The following is a 14985-nucleotide window of genomic DNA, read 5'->3' on the forward strand; positions in this document are numbered from 1 at the left end:
GGAAAACAGGAATCTTTAGGAAAATTGATTTGTGGAAGACCTTACTAATAAATACCAAAATTCCTTTCCAAGTCTTCTCTCCCTCAGAGCACAAACCCCCTTGGAATTAGTCACAATTATGTGACTTGCTTTAACCAAAGAAATGTTAGCATGATCGAAGTGTGTCCCTTCTAGAAGGAATTAAAATGCGAAACTTCTCCATTCTCCATGCTTTGTGGCCCTGACCCCACAAACCCTGAAGATGGTTTGTGCATTGAGATGGTGGTGTCACAAGATGGTGGGACTTCTTTTAATCCACACCTTGGAGTGACTATTGTGGTCAGAGCCTCTCTGCTGACCAGTGTTGAAAGTGTAGCACAAATAAGAAAAGAAAACCCAAAACTATGTTTTTAATTCTAATCAGAAGAAAGTTTGTTTGATGCCTCTTGTAGAGACACTTGAAACATATTTACTAATAAAGACAACCAACGTTCAGTTTCTACTTTTATCAGCATTTATTTGATTCTGAGTTTACTGCCGAGCCATAAGATTTTGTTTCTTCTGTTTCCTTTGGGATATCTTTTTCTTCTGTGCAACCTCCCCTTCTGGTTTAGGAAAAACCTGCTCTTTTTCAGTAAGATCACCTCAGTGTGGCAGGGAGAGCTCATGTCTGGGTTAATCTGCCCATGAGCTCTATGAATTCTGCACTGAATCTTGGGAGCTTTGTTCACCTGGATGTGCTCAATGACCAGAGAATCTACATAGCAAAAATTCAGCACTCTTTTTGGGCCACTGACCCTATGTCCATCCCCACTGTTTGGCCAGGACACACCTACCAACTCCACCATTGTAACGACAGAATGGCACACATTGCTTCTGTAAAACGATATCCTTCAGGTTCTTGGTGGCTTCTTGGATATGCATACCCTTGATGGCCTGGGCAGTTTCACCAGTGTTCTTAAAGTGAACATGAATATTTAAACCTCTTGATTTGCATGTTTGTGGGGATTTCTGGGTCAAGTAAATAGCAAACCATTTTCAGAGGTCACTTCAGGTTGTTTTTGGGAGAGCAGAGAACCCAAAACTATTGTTTTAAGCCACTGAGATTGGGGGTGACTTGTTTTCAGCAGCATAATTTAGCTTCATCTGACTAATGGACTGATCAATAGGAAATATGCACCAAAAGCAGGCATCTCCTCACAAAGCCTGAGGTGTCACTAAAGGGAAAGATCTCTACAGGCTCGAGGAGTCAGAGAAGGCAATTCTGGTCAACTGGAATAATAAGACATGGGCTGGATGGAGTTCAGCAGAGGAAAAGTCAGGGTCATGCACTTGGAGTTGAAAAGTGAACATATTCAAAGGCAAGGTGCCAACCACTCAAAGGCAGTTGGCTGGAAAATTGAAAGTATAGCTTTAGTGGATAACCAGTTGACCGGGAGGAATTGCCACAACTCTGCAGTTCTGTTGATTAAAAAGAAAGAAAGAAAAAAAGCAAGTAGAGAACTGTGGCAAATGAAAAGCATGTCTGGATCATGAGGTAATTGCTACACTGATCTGTACTGATCAGAGCTGAAACAGAGAGCTGGGGCCAGCTCTCGTCTCTGTAGTTCAATGGGATTGAGAGAATGTGGAGAGTTCAGGGCAAAAGCCAAACAGTCATTCAGTGACCAGCCAAGAAGGGCTGATGGACCTGGGAGGGTTTATCCCAGAAGGGAAAAGCTTCAGGGTGATTTAAGAAGCATCAGTTTTGGACATGAACTTCAGAAGAGGCACTGCATGGAGGATGATGGCTGCTTTTTCTCTGTTGCCAAGAGCACCAAAAGAATGGGCTTTATTAAAGTTAAACAAAAGGAAGAATTTCCTTATCCCAAGGGTTGTTTGACACTGGATAAGGCTGGAGGTTTCTCTCTGGAGGACTCTACACAGATCAGTGTTCTTTTCAATGTAATGGATGCACTGGGCCCTTCCTGAAGCTAAGGGATGGAAGGGTCTCAGTCTCCTTTCAGCCCTGACCTAGATGATGGATGATGGCCACTCTGGACACATTCCATGGGCATGCTAACATTTTGCAGGACTCCCAGCATCCTTCTGGCTGCTATGTGCCTTTCCTTCCTCTCAAGAAAACATATCAGAAAACAAGGGAACAGCAAAGAAGGGCTAACCTCAAATCAGGATAACCACAAATCCTCTTTTAAAAACAAGGTAAATGTTTTGTAAATGTCAATATTTTAACTGTTGTTTGTAAAAAATAGCTTGTGATCATTCAACACTTAATTAGCATGTAATTGTTGAGTGAGGAGTGGGGGGGGGGCTTTGGGGAGGTAGCTAAAACATGCATTTAGGATTCAGTGTGATAAATGCTATTATATGGGACATGTGATAGGCAGTGAGACCAGAGAGAGAGCTGGTGAGCTGTACTTGGAGAGTCAGGGGAGCCATGTGCAAGCTGAGATCCACTGGGTGGGCAGAAGAAAGTCAGCCAACACAAGAGGAGAGGCCAGAAAGTAGAAGGGGTGCGTGTGTGAAGGCATGGAGGCTGGAAGCATACGGAGGATTAGAGAAATGTCCAAATACAGCACAGGGACTGAGGGGAGCAAGTGATGGTAGGGACAAGATTGGGATGCAGGAAGAAGAACACTTGGGTCCCATCAGTCATGTTAAGAGGCTTGAGTTGCACCCCAGGAGCACAGTGGGGCCATGGACCTGTTTATGCAGGGATAGGACATATCAGGTTTGTATTTCAGAAAGATCTCTCTGCTGCATTGTAGAAAATTTGTTGGAAAGGCTTTGAAATTAATCAGGTCTGGGTTTGAATCTATGTTCTGTATTACTGGCTATAAGATTTTTGACAAATTAATTTCTCTGAATCTCAGATTCTTCATCTGTAAAACAGAAGCACTGATGTCCATCTGGCATGGTGGCTCTGAGAACAAAAGTAAATATTGTACGTTAAAGGCCAGCAAAGTGCCTGATACCCTGACCAGGGGTGCAACAAACCTTGGATTCCTTCTTTAGGAATTCATCGTCAATTAGCAAATGATAAATGCACTTGACACAGTACAGAGTCAAGTCCTTTTTTCATTGGAGAGCAATTATCACATGGGTAGTTTCTACATTCTTCTTAAAACTATAGAGACCAGACTACGTTTTCCTTCCGTCCTTTAATCATCTTTGTGGTTCTTTGTAGAACCCTCTCCAATATTTCAAAATTCCTCTTCAATTGTGGAGACCACAGCTAGATTAGTCACCGTAGAGAATTCATTATAATTAGATCAACACTGTGCAGTCGCTTGGCTGGCTGGCTGAGCCATGTAAACCCGGTCAGCTGGTCCCTGTCGACAAATGGGTTGTATTCCAGGCGTTCATTATTAAGTTGGTTGTTTGGAACACAGAAAGCTTTTCCCCATAGAAACAGAATTATAGATGGTGGCTTGTTTCCCAGGCCAGTGCACAAAAATCTATTTAATGCACATGCAGCTGAACAGGGCCTGGCAGTAATAGTTCCTGAAGCCCATGATTTGCCTTGGCCAGTCTCAAGGAGCCCTGAGGACCTCTGAACCCAAGACATCTGCCCTCAACCACCCAAGGGAAGTGAGAAGTGGGCTGAGCTTTAGAGTGAGGATCATTTGCAACCTGACTGAAGAACACTTAAGTCTTTGAACTCCGCCTTTACCTGTAACTGTGCTTTTCTTACATAAGTCTATAGTCAAGAGCTACCTTATGATAAATACACCTACAATATGCTGGATAGTTTACCTAAATCTACCTAAATTGATCTTAATCCTCATGAAAATCCTGTAGGAAAGTTCTTCTCTTCTTCCTATTTTGCTGGTGTCTGAAGGAGACTGCGTGGCCCAGGGACAGGAAGGTAGAAGGTGGCAGAGCTGATGCGGAAGCCCTGGCTTTCTGTCTTGCAAACTGAGAGCTTTCCACTGCACAATACTGCCTCCCAGTGGACTATGCTCAGCACATAACCTGGCATCGCTAAACCATGTATAGTGAAGTAACAAGTTCTTCATTCATACAGCCAACAAAGGATCTTTGAGTGCTCCCAGTGAGCTAGGCCTTGGGAACACAAAATCAAATTAGGCTTGGTGCCCTCACACAGTAGTTAGGAAAGGGAACAAGTCAATCAAGGACTGAAATCAAGCAGACAAGAATATGATAAAATTTTAAAAAAATATTACACAGAACCCAGAAGAGAGACAGATTAATCAGACTAGGGTAGCTGTCATGGTAAACAAGGAAGGCTTCCTGGAGAAGGTGAGATGGGCTGAGTTTTGAAGAATGAATTGGAATTAGATGTTAACCTACATGACACACAGTGGAAGGGGATTCTGTGCAGAAGGAAAAGCATGTCTAAATGCATAGGGACAGGAAACACACTAAAAACATGTTAAGCATTTCTTTGACCCATCTGCTTTTGTGATAGATCAGCACTATGCAAAGAGTAGCTGATAGACAGATGAAAATAGTACTTAGCTCGGCCGGGGTGACTCAGTGGTTGAGCATGGACCTAGGATCCAGGCGATCGGGGTTCGATTCCTGATCAGGGCACATGCCCGGGTTGCGGGCTCTATCCCCAGTCTGGAGCATGCAGGAGGCGGCCGATCGATAACTCTCTCTCCCTCTCCTTTCCTTTCTCTGAAATCAATAAAGAAATATTTTTTTAAAAAATAGTATAGCTTTAATTTGCCTTTCTTTGATAGGGACATTTTAAGATTCTTTATATATTTAAAATACATATTTGTATTTTTTCTGTGAACTGTTTATTGTTGATTTTTCTTTTGGGTGTTGGTCACTTAAATATTGATTTGTAAGGAAATGTTCATTGCAGCATTATTTACAATAGCCAAGGCATGGAAGCAATGTGTCATTTAATGGATGAATGAATAAAGATAGTGTGACTATATATATATGTATATATACACACACACACACACACACACATATATATATATGTTATGTAATATATATATAGGAATATTATTTAGCCATTTAAAAAAGAAGGAAATCTTGCTATTTGCAACAACCTGGCGTTATTCGCAATAGCATTATACTAAGTGAAATGTCAGGCAGAAAAAGACAAGTATGATCTCATTTATATGTGGAAACTTAAAAAATAAAGCAAAAATAAGCTCTTAGATACAGAGAACAGATTAGTGTTGCCAGGGAGGGTTGGGGGGGAGGTGAAATGGGTGAAGGAGGTCAAAAGGTACAACCTTTTAGTTATAAAATAAATAAGTCCTCAGGATGTGATGTACAGCATGGTGATCATAGTTAATAACACTGTACTATATATTTGAAAGTCGCTAAGCAGTAAATTTTATAAGTTCTCACCACAAGAAAAACCTTATGACTATGTATAGTGATGCATGTTAACCAGCTCACCCCGCAACAAAACAAAACAAAGGCTACACACCAAATTCAAAAGCACGTGAAGACAACTGCCATTTGAAAACCAACAAACTAAACAGGAGTTGATTGAACTGCTCATAGAAACCGCTGGCGGGCTCCCCACCAAGATCTCTTTTGAGTGGACGAGTACTAATCTCGTTAGGCCTTCATCCCTGTGCAGTCATCCCACAGAGCCCCCAGGCACCCCGACACCCCCCTCTCCTGCCTCCCAGTCTCTTCCCTATCCCGTCCTAATCTCCCATCCCCTCCAAGCCCTGAAACCGTCCCATCCCCCTGGGGCCCTAGCGAAGCCCCGCCCCCTCCACCCCATCCCTCAGTGATCAACTCGGCTCCTGCTCTCATCACAGCCTGGATCCCCCCTGGCGTCACGCTGCCCCTGCGGTCCTCTTCCCAACCCCCATCCCTGGGACCCCTGGGCCTCGGGGTGCCCTCCTTCCTCCTCTCCAGTGCTTCCTGCCCATCCCCAGCCTCCTCCCAAATTCACCCAGCTTTCATCTCATGTCATCAAACTGCATCGTTGCATCGTCCCGGCTCTGCAATACCTGACCCCCGGGTTACTCCCTGCACATCTCGGTGACTGTCATTTCTAGCTCATTGTGAGTCTCCCCAACACCACTCCTGTCTTAATTCTTGGTGACTTTAACATACACATTGATAGTTGCTTTAATCCCCAGGCCTCTCGGGGCCTTGACCTCCCCTTGTCACCTCCCCTACCTCATAACCTCAGTGGTCATTCTCTGAATGTAGGAGAGGAGAGAAAGGAATACCGTGGGAGGGACGCCTAGGGCCTGCCAGTTCACAAAACGGAGCTGGTGTCTACCCTGGTGGCCTGAGGTTGGCCCCCCACAGACTGGGCTGTACCCCCGTTGGCTCTCTCTTCCTAGGCCTTGCCCCCTTCACCCCCTCCAGGCTCCCTCATAGCTGGACCCTTGCTCCCTGGGCGTTGAGGCCGAGTTTCACTACCCCAAGATGAGCACATCCAGCTCCCATTTGAGACTTTGTGCATAGTTTTCAAGAAATTCAAGAGATGAGAAAAGGGAATGTAAAACAAATGCTTTCGGTTTTAGTTTTTTAATTCCCCTTCAAGAAATCTCATCAGTCGAGGCTTCCTCAAATGGTGAGTAGACAGATTTTTGCACAAACGAATTAGATAGTGACATGTATTTGCCAATGGGAATTGAATTACCTAAGTTTTGTATTATTTTTTCTATGTTCTTTAATTTCCAATGTTTTGCATCAAATTCATGGAGCTTTGAGTAAAACAGTACAGCAGCAAGGAAAATAAAAAGCACTTCGAAAGTGGGGAAAAAAAGGTACCTGCTGTTTGATTTACAACATTTTATTAATGGATTAGTCAACATTTACTCAGAACCCACTGGGTACAGAATGTAATAGACATGTGGGAAGATTGCAAAATATATGGGAAGATATTTTCTCATGCCTGCAAAAATCCAACTCATTTAGTCTAATGGAAGACACCATCTAAAGACACATGAGCACAGCTAAGAATACAAATAATGGGGCCCTGGAGATGTCCACTTAGGACATATGGGTTTCAATTGCCCATGAGTGCTGAAGCGCCAGCTTAGTGAGAGGGTCCCCAAAAGCAGCCCAAGTGGGGATGCTGTGGCCTCTCCCTGGCCAAAATCAGTCCAACAGCAGACCTCATCTTCTCAGTCACTATGAGAGTCACGATAGGTAAATGTGGTGACTTTGAAAGGCTGGTTACCTACCCAGAATGCCTGATTTTATCTAACTGACAGTGCCATCGCTGCCACTTGGAGACTTGCCATGGGCTTTGTGACTGTATCAGCCCAGGACGCTTCTATCTGCTTAAAGCTAGAAGCAGCAGAAGTGACACTGGCTGGGAAGCAGCATTGGTCACTCAGTTTCTGCCTCCATGCTCTTGTGGATTTCCTGTGAAATGAAGCAGCCACTCTAGATAAACCTGACTTTCCAGGGGAGTGGACTCTGCTTTCCAGAAGCCTCCTTATGCGTGTTTCCTGCTGGCAGGAATCTGGAGAGCTGCCAAGAATCTGGCCAAGAACCTGTTTTGAATCTGAAAATCAACAGAGTGGCTCCAAGCTCCCTTCTGACTTGTCGCCAGTGTTTTTAGGTCTTTTGGGACTGTTGGGTTTCACTGCCTGTGCTTTTGAGTGGCGTGCCTTTGAGGTCCCCGTAGGGGCTCACAGCACCTGTGGGAAAGGACCAATTTTGTCTTAAATCCATCGTGTAGCAATATTTGCAATAAGACAAACTATTAGAAGAAATCAATTAAAAAATCCTCCAATGACAAACAAAACACAAGCTCAATTATTATTATTATTTTTAATTCAAAAGACATGAAACTATTATGTCAAATTGCCATAAAAGCTCTACATGCTTACTCTGTGTCTGTACTTATCTCATTGCAGGCTGGATTACAAACAATTTGCAGAATGGAACAGAGACTGGCCCCTGGATCCCAGTTTAAGCAGCACTGACTCCATAAATGATGGAGCTGTGGATTCTTTCCCAAGTAGGAGCCTCTCAACTAATTGTTAGAGAGCCAGAGAGAAGACCCTCTTCAGTTGATTCCCTGGAACTTTTTTTGTGTGTGTGCATATGTGGGCTTGTGCCGTTGTTTTTTTATTGTGTTTTCAATGGAGGAGTACATCATCTGTTTACAAAATTGCTCTTGAAAAATGCAAGGAGTACAGATACTAAAAAATAAAGCAAACTCCGGTCACAAGACACCACATACATCACGTGAAAGCAACAGTCTGATCTCCAGGTTATGAAAACTAGAATTAAAAAGTCACTACACAAAAAAGGCCCAAGTTTCCAGCCTGGCAAAACTTGGGTGCAGTTACATGAAATGTTGAATAAACTGAATTTTTTCTCCAATGTGTAAACAAAATGACTAGACTCAATGTGTGCCTGGCAATTTCAACCTAACTCTGTAACAACACAAAACACACGGTCACCTTGTACACTTCCCCTGTTAGTATGACCGTCTTAGGTGGTGGGAAACAGGGCAAGATGACTGTGCAGAGCGAAGATGTGGGGAGTAGAAATGCTTTATCCTAGACATTATGAAGTATGGTGCAAAAAAAGCCTCAATTAACGCATAGCCTAAGGGGACGACTGCACTCCATCTTCGGAAAATTAATTTAGAAGGATAGGGGCGAGTTTAAGTAATTGCAGTTTAACATAAAAATGCACATGTGATAGAACGGAGCACAGTGGAGGATTCATGAAACATGCTCATCAGAAGAATGTTAGGTTTGCTTTGTCCAGATTAAGAAAGAATGTTTCCCAACATCTGGCATCCCTCAGAGTTCGTGAAGATGATGTTCTGCTGCTTAATTATGAGGAATTATCTCCGTTAAAGAAAAGAGTTCCTGCCGTGTAGCTTTTTTGTTCTGACTTAAATCAGAGCTTGAACATTGGAAATCAACAGTGTTTCTCCCGAAAAGCCAGTTGCTGTCTCTCTCTGCCTCTCAGCTGAGATGCAAGCTCTTGTGCCCGCTCACACAGCTCCTCAGTGGGTTGTCTTAGCTCTTACTTACCTGCAGGTCTCATTCAACAGTGCCCAACTGATGCAGGGAAGGGGAATGACATAATAAAATCATACTAATTACAGGCACTTTCCCAAAATATTGCTGAGTGTCCCAGGAAATTTGACTTTCACCAGCCTCTTCACAGCAGAAAGACTTGCTGGGCAAACAGGAGGGGGAAAAAGCAAGGACACGCCTTCCACGCACCTGGCGCAGGTGGCACCTGCAGCCACACTCCTCCATGGGAACTGCCGGGCGAGAAGGAGAGATACTCGGGCGCCAAGGGCAGCGAGCTGGACCTGGATCCCCAGGCCTGGCACACAAGTCCCGGAGACCCTGCCCTGCCTGCCGGCCCTTTGCCACATGTCACCTTTGTCCTGGGGCGCTGTTCTGACAACCCTCCCTCACCTTTTCGTCTTAGTGCCCCCATCCTGAGCTTCTGGGCTTACAGGAAAATTTCTCACGGAGGACTGGCTCCTCTCCCTCCATCCTCTTAGCACTTTCTCCCTCGACAGCACTTATGATTGTCAGATTTTTGTACGTGTTCCTTGTCTTCACACTTTAACTCCGGAGAGGGTGGGGCCCCGCCTGTGCCTCCCCTCCCTGTGCACTCTGTCTGGATGCCTGGAACCAGGGCATTAGTGACAGCCCGGCCACAGCCACGCTGCTTGTAACCGCTTTTATTCCCTCCGTTGAGTTTTGCTTGTAACCTTTTCACTCGATGAGTTGGGTTTGATCGGGTGCAATCATAAAGCAATTTAACTTTATTCGTTTCGTTGTCCCTTCAACGCACTCTGGGGGCTCCTTTTCTTCCTGCTCGTGGACATGCTCTTAGGCAGATCCTATAGCTTGTAAAGTCAGTCATCGGTCATAAAACGTCACCTGCGGTCACAAGAACTAATATTAGCGGTTAGGGCTTCAGCCAGGGGCATGATGAAAGGGGTAAATGTTTGCCCAGGCTCAGCAGCTCCAACTGGCGGGCCCCCGGGCTGCTGTCTTCTGCGCAAGGCCAGCCCACTGGAAGGCTCTCAGCCAGGGGAGGGCAGGGCGCGGTGTCCCAGCACCCGCCAACCTCACCCGCACTTCTCCAGGCTGGGTGTGGTGGTGGTCAGTGGCCACAGAACTGCACTCACTCTCTCTTCCTGGCGCTGGGAGGGGTCCAGTACCTGCTTCCACGTGGCAGTCAAGACCTCACCGGATCCCACCAGGTCCTTCCAGGCCTTAGGTCCCTAAGCCAAAATGAGGCAGAGGGAGCCCCTTGGTGACACCCATTGCTCCTCTTACTGAGTGCCCTAAGCCTTCCTAACAGATAAATCTGATGAACTCTTTGCCTTTATTTTTTCTTCTTTGCAACTTCTGGCACTGCTGACACTCCTTGGAGGCCTTTTGCTTGGTTTCCATGACCTCTGGTTTCTCTTTACCTCTTCCCATCCCCTCTAAGGCTCCCTCAAAGTTTTGTCTTTCATTGACTGCTTCTTACATATTGGTGTCCCTGAATTATGGGCTCGGTCTCTTGGAAGCTGTGGCTGATTCTTTCTTTCACTGATTGACTGACCGAGTCACTCCTGCAGTCACCATTCAGAACTGTGCATGAAGCCCCGAAGCAAATTCTCATGATTCAACACTCAGTGTCGAGGTCATGTCCTTGGGGAAGCCTCTCAGCTCCCAGAGTCCAGCTCAAGTTCAGCCTTGTTCCTGCGGTACCTGGTACTTGCCCTGCTCTAACTATCCCCATTGTTAGTTACTGTCTGCGATGTCTGCCTCTCCCACTAGACTGGGCTCTTGGAGACAGGGACTGTGTTCTAAATTTTGTATCCCCATAGTATCCAGAAAAAGTCTATTAGTGTTTATTGAATAAATTAAAATGTTTTGTGAGCTATTTTACTGTGCATGATTAGTATTCTCTAATTGGAGATAAGCTTATCTTCGCAAAACTCTGAAAAAAGAACACTGAAGATCAAGTCAACTGATCTTCTTCTAAGGCAGGCTTGGGCGGAGAGGTGTGCGGTGAAACGTGAGCACGGGGCTCCACCAACAGACCTGTGTTCAAAGCTTCGCTTTGCCACTTCCTAAGTCACTTCATCCCTCTGAGATTGTGTCTGTAAAACAGGCTACGTATGATCTCTACCCAGTCCTGGAGTTCTTGTGGAGAATAAAACTGAGAGGGAAAAGCACTTAAAAGAGTAATTGGGCCTGGCTGGGCGTGGCTCAGCGGTTGAGCGTTGACGGAGGATCCAGGGGATCGGGGTTCGATTCCCTGTCAGGGCACATGCCCGGGTTGTGGGCTCGATCCCCAGTCAGGGGCATGCAGGGGGCAGCCAATCAATGACTCTCTCATCATTGATGTTTCTGTCTCTCTCTCCCTCTCCTGTCCTCTCTGAAATCAATAAAGGTATATTTAAAAAATAAAAAAAAAAGAGTAATTGGGTCTGAGAAACCCTTTAATAAATGCTAGCAATTTTTACTGGATTTTATACAATTGAAGAATTTCCCAGCTTTTTTTTAAACTCTGATTTTGTGTACACTAAGAAAAATGCTGCCAATTATGACATGCCATGGACTGAAAGGCACATTCTTATTTCAGAGATGCTAATGTATGGTGTTACTGTCTTACAGAAAAGAAGAAAAAAAAAACTTGTGAAGAATAACAATGGGCTGTAAGGAGAATTTGGTCCTTTGCTGAATCAGGATGTAAAGAAGCAAATGTCCTTTCTCCACTTCTTCCATTTCAAATGCAAGATGCTAGACCTTGGATCCCGACTGCATGCAGGGAAAGATGAAGACATAGCTAATGTAATTAATGTGAACAATCATCTCAAGAGCAGGGTAGGAACCCACTAATACTAAGTTTCTCTGAAATGAGAATCACTAAGTATAAATTATCCTACATAACTGATAGCTTCAGGTTTTTAGGCGTTTTAGAAAACATCAAGAATTTCTAATACTTTTAAAGCCAAACTTCAGGTCAGTGAATGAAGTTCTGGACCTACGTTCAACTTGGTCCCTCGGGTTGGCATTCTGTCACATCAAAGCGCAGCAAAGTACAGCTCTTTGGAATTTTGGACCTCAGTGTGTGACATATGGGAGTACTACTTTATTTTATTGATTCAAGAGAGAGGAAGAGAGAAACATCAGGTTGTTGCTCCACTTATTTATGCGTTCATGGGTTGATTTTTGTATGTGCCCTGACTGGGGATCAAACCCGCAACCTTGATATATGAGATAAGGCTCTAACCAACTGGGCTACCTGGCCAGGCTTGTGGGAGTACTATTCTGGATGGAAGTTCAGATCCTGCATAAAGAAACAACTGAAATAATCAATGCAAAAAATAAAAGTAAAAAATCACAAGCCAAAGTGTTTCCTTTCGTAGAGATTTGTGACATTGTTAAAAAAAAAAAAAGGAACAAATGTCAAGGGCGGCTGGTTAATGAGTACAGCGAGCACAGCTGCTTACTCCTGGAGCCCAGAGCGCTGACGTGGACGGAGCCTGCGCTTCTGTAAAATTAGGGTGGTGATTGCTGCAGCCCCTAACCGGCACTTACCCCTCAGCGACACATAATGGGGGTGATTGGCACTGCCTACCACACAAGAGATGCTGGACTGCAATTAGAATGCTGGCGCTCATCAAAGTACAGCCAAACAAGGAGAGCGGTGATTACTTAAACCTGAAGCTACATTCCACAAGATGGCTTTGCTGTTTTAGCGTTCATTAAAAACAAAAACCCCCCAAACCACAGGCTATGCACAATTAAGATGCTATATAATAGAAGAATACATGAAACGAGGCTGAGCTTTCTGTATAATGACCAGCATTTAGAGATTTGTTTTTTGCTAAGTGGTTATTTCCCATCTTATTTCTCAGTACCACTGTTTCTGCTTCGCGACAGAGTTGACCCACCATCCACTAATGTGAACAGAGAAATGAACTGGGGCTTTCTACTCCCTGAGAATGATAACTGTGTGGTTAAGGAAGTTCTCTTTGAAGACAAAGTTGAACCTTGCATGTTTCTTTTGAATTTTTCAAAGCTTCCTATGTGTTAGGATTAGGTAAATCACCAGACTTCTACCATATTCCTGGCAGTTTGCTAGGCCTTGATCCTACAGAGTTGAATTCACATTGTAACAACCACACTGGATTTTTCATTTTTCATACACTTAGTATATACAGCCCAGACATTTTCCCCTTCTGACCTAAGTTACAAATAATACGTGTCTTACAGTTTTGTTTGTTGTGAATGAAATCAGCAAGAAATAGAAAAGGCCCACTCTAATTGGTCAGGAGAACACTAGTAACCTAGTTTGGTAAAATTGCATTTTTGAAAAATTAATCTCTAATTGTCCTCATAAGGAACTTTATTACAGGTTCTCTTATTTGATAGAGGGAAAAAAGGGGTTCATCCGAAGTCAACAGCAAGTATACAAGTGAGTAACAATCTTAGCCTTCAGATTTCGGTCTGTTGCTTGCACTATCCACACTCAGATGTATGTTCCACACACATTGTCACATCCAGGCCTTCCAGTCCACTTGCAGAATTGTAATTTTGAGAACATCTTATGAAATCAGTTAACATTTTCTTGACAAGCATTATTTTGTAACATGCCACTTTCCTGCCCTAGGTAAATCTTCCCACTTGCTTGTTGGAGTTTGATTCTTCCCATTAGAAGGCAAGGCAACTCTACGCAGCCAAAAATTCTCTGGAAGTTGTACACACCATCTAAATGAAACTATAGTTTCATAAGTCATAGGTATCTGATTTTTAAACTATTGCTCTTCAGAAACTAAACATACCATTTGCTGTTTTCAAGTGTAAATGATTCAGTTCAGACTTGGATGTTTGACTTGTGCATTTCTGTGCTGGGTAAGCCTTCCAATGACTACATGGCAGTAATGTTGGCTTGAGCACCTCCTGCTCCTTTATTGGTCCACCTGCTCCATCCAGGGTAGTAGCCATAGAACAATGTGCTTGCACTGGAGAGCACGAGTACTCAGGAACCTTCCACATGGAGCCTTATAGAGAAAACTAGCAACAACCAACACGACGTCATACTTACCATTAGCCATTCCCTGTGCTCTCTGTCACCACCTTATGAGCTAATGACTAACATTTAATAAGTATCAGGCATGGAGTTAGGCACAACCCAGGCGCACTCTCTCAGTTCTCAGAACTATCTTGTGGGGTAGGTGCTAATACTTTTCACAGGAAACCGAGGCACAGACATTAGATTACACAGAGCTAATTAAAGGAGCCAGAATTTGAATTTTGGTCTTCTAGCCTATGTACCTATTAATATTAATTGAAATCAACAAGGTTATTATCACTTGAATTCATTGAAGTTTAGATCCTCCAAATAGAAGAGTTTTTTTCTTTTGGTCAGTTTAAGGTTAAGTTGCTAAGTCATGAATTAGACTTAAGCCTCTGAAATTTTTCTGATTTGCTTGTTTTTGGGACACTCCAAATGCTTGATTTCAGCCTTAAGCAAACACATTCATAATCTTTTCACCAAAAATAGTTAAGCTAGCCATATGGGCTAGCCTTTTCCCACAGGTATTGGCTAACGCTGGTCAATGTGTAACATAGATTCCTAGTGCAGCTTTTTGTAAAGTACCTCAGGCTTAGGTAAACACAGGACTGCTGTGTCCTTTCATTATTGGGCCCTGCTGTCTTCACTCAGCACAGCTGAACTATGGGGGGGAGGGGGGGGTGTTGCCTTCTGTAAATGGCTAGTAGCTTTTAAAAAGTACTCAGTAACCAGATTAACAAAGCCCCATTATTATGAGTTTGACCTCTCATTTCATCCTAGTGGATTGGACTGTATGTGTACTCAGTGCTTCTAAAGCACCTAGAGACTCAGTCCAACCCCCTACAGGCTCTGGGTTACAAGTCTTTAATTCTCCCTCCTAATACTTGCCAATGTCCACTTTGAAATTCCCAAACCTGTCGTGTTGGTTTAACAGTAGATGATCCTTAACTGAATCACCTATCACACCTAGAGTGGACTTTGGGCAAAAAAACAAGTATTACGTAGAATTTCCCCCAGGATTACTTT

General features: G+C 43.9%; 1 pseudogene across 1 annotated transcript in view; it reads right to left on the reverse strand.

Annotated features, from left to right (window-relative positions):
* Positions 1 to 510: 510 nt before the first annotated feature.
* LOC308546960 (large ribosomal subunit protein uL22 pseudogene) overlaps positions 511 to 14985 on the reverse strand; it is a 45114-nt pseudogene continuing 30639 nt past the window's right edge. Inside the window, exon 2 of the transcript in view lies at positions 511 to 710. The product of the transcript in view is annotated as a large ribosomal subunit protein uL22 pseudogene (transcript). The remainder of the gene's footprint in view (positions 711 to 14985) is intronic.

The sequence above is a fragment of the Miniopterus schreibersii genome (assembly GCF_964146895.1).
Source record: "Miniopterus schreibersii genome assembly, chromosome: 17".
Taxonomy (NCBI): domain Eukaryota; kingdom Metazoa; phylum Chordata; class Mammalia; order Chiroptera; family Miniopteridae; genus Miniopterus; species Miniopterus schreibersii.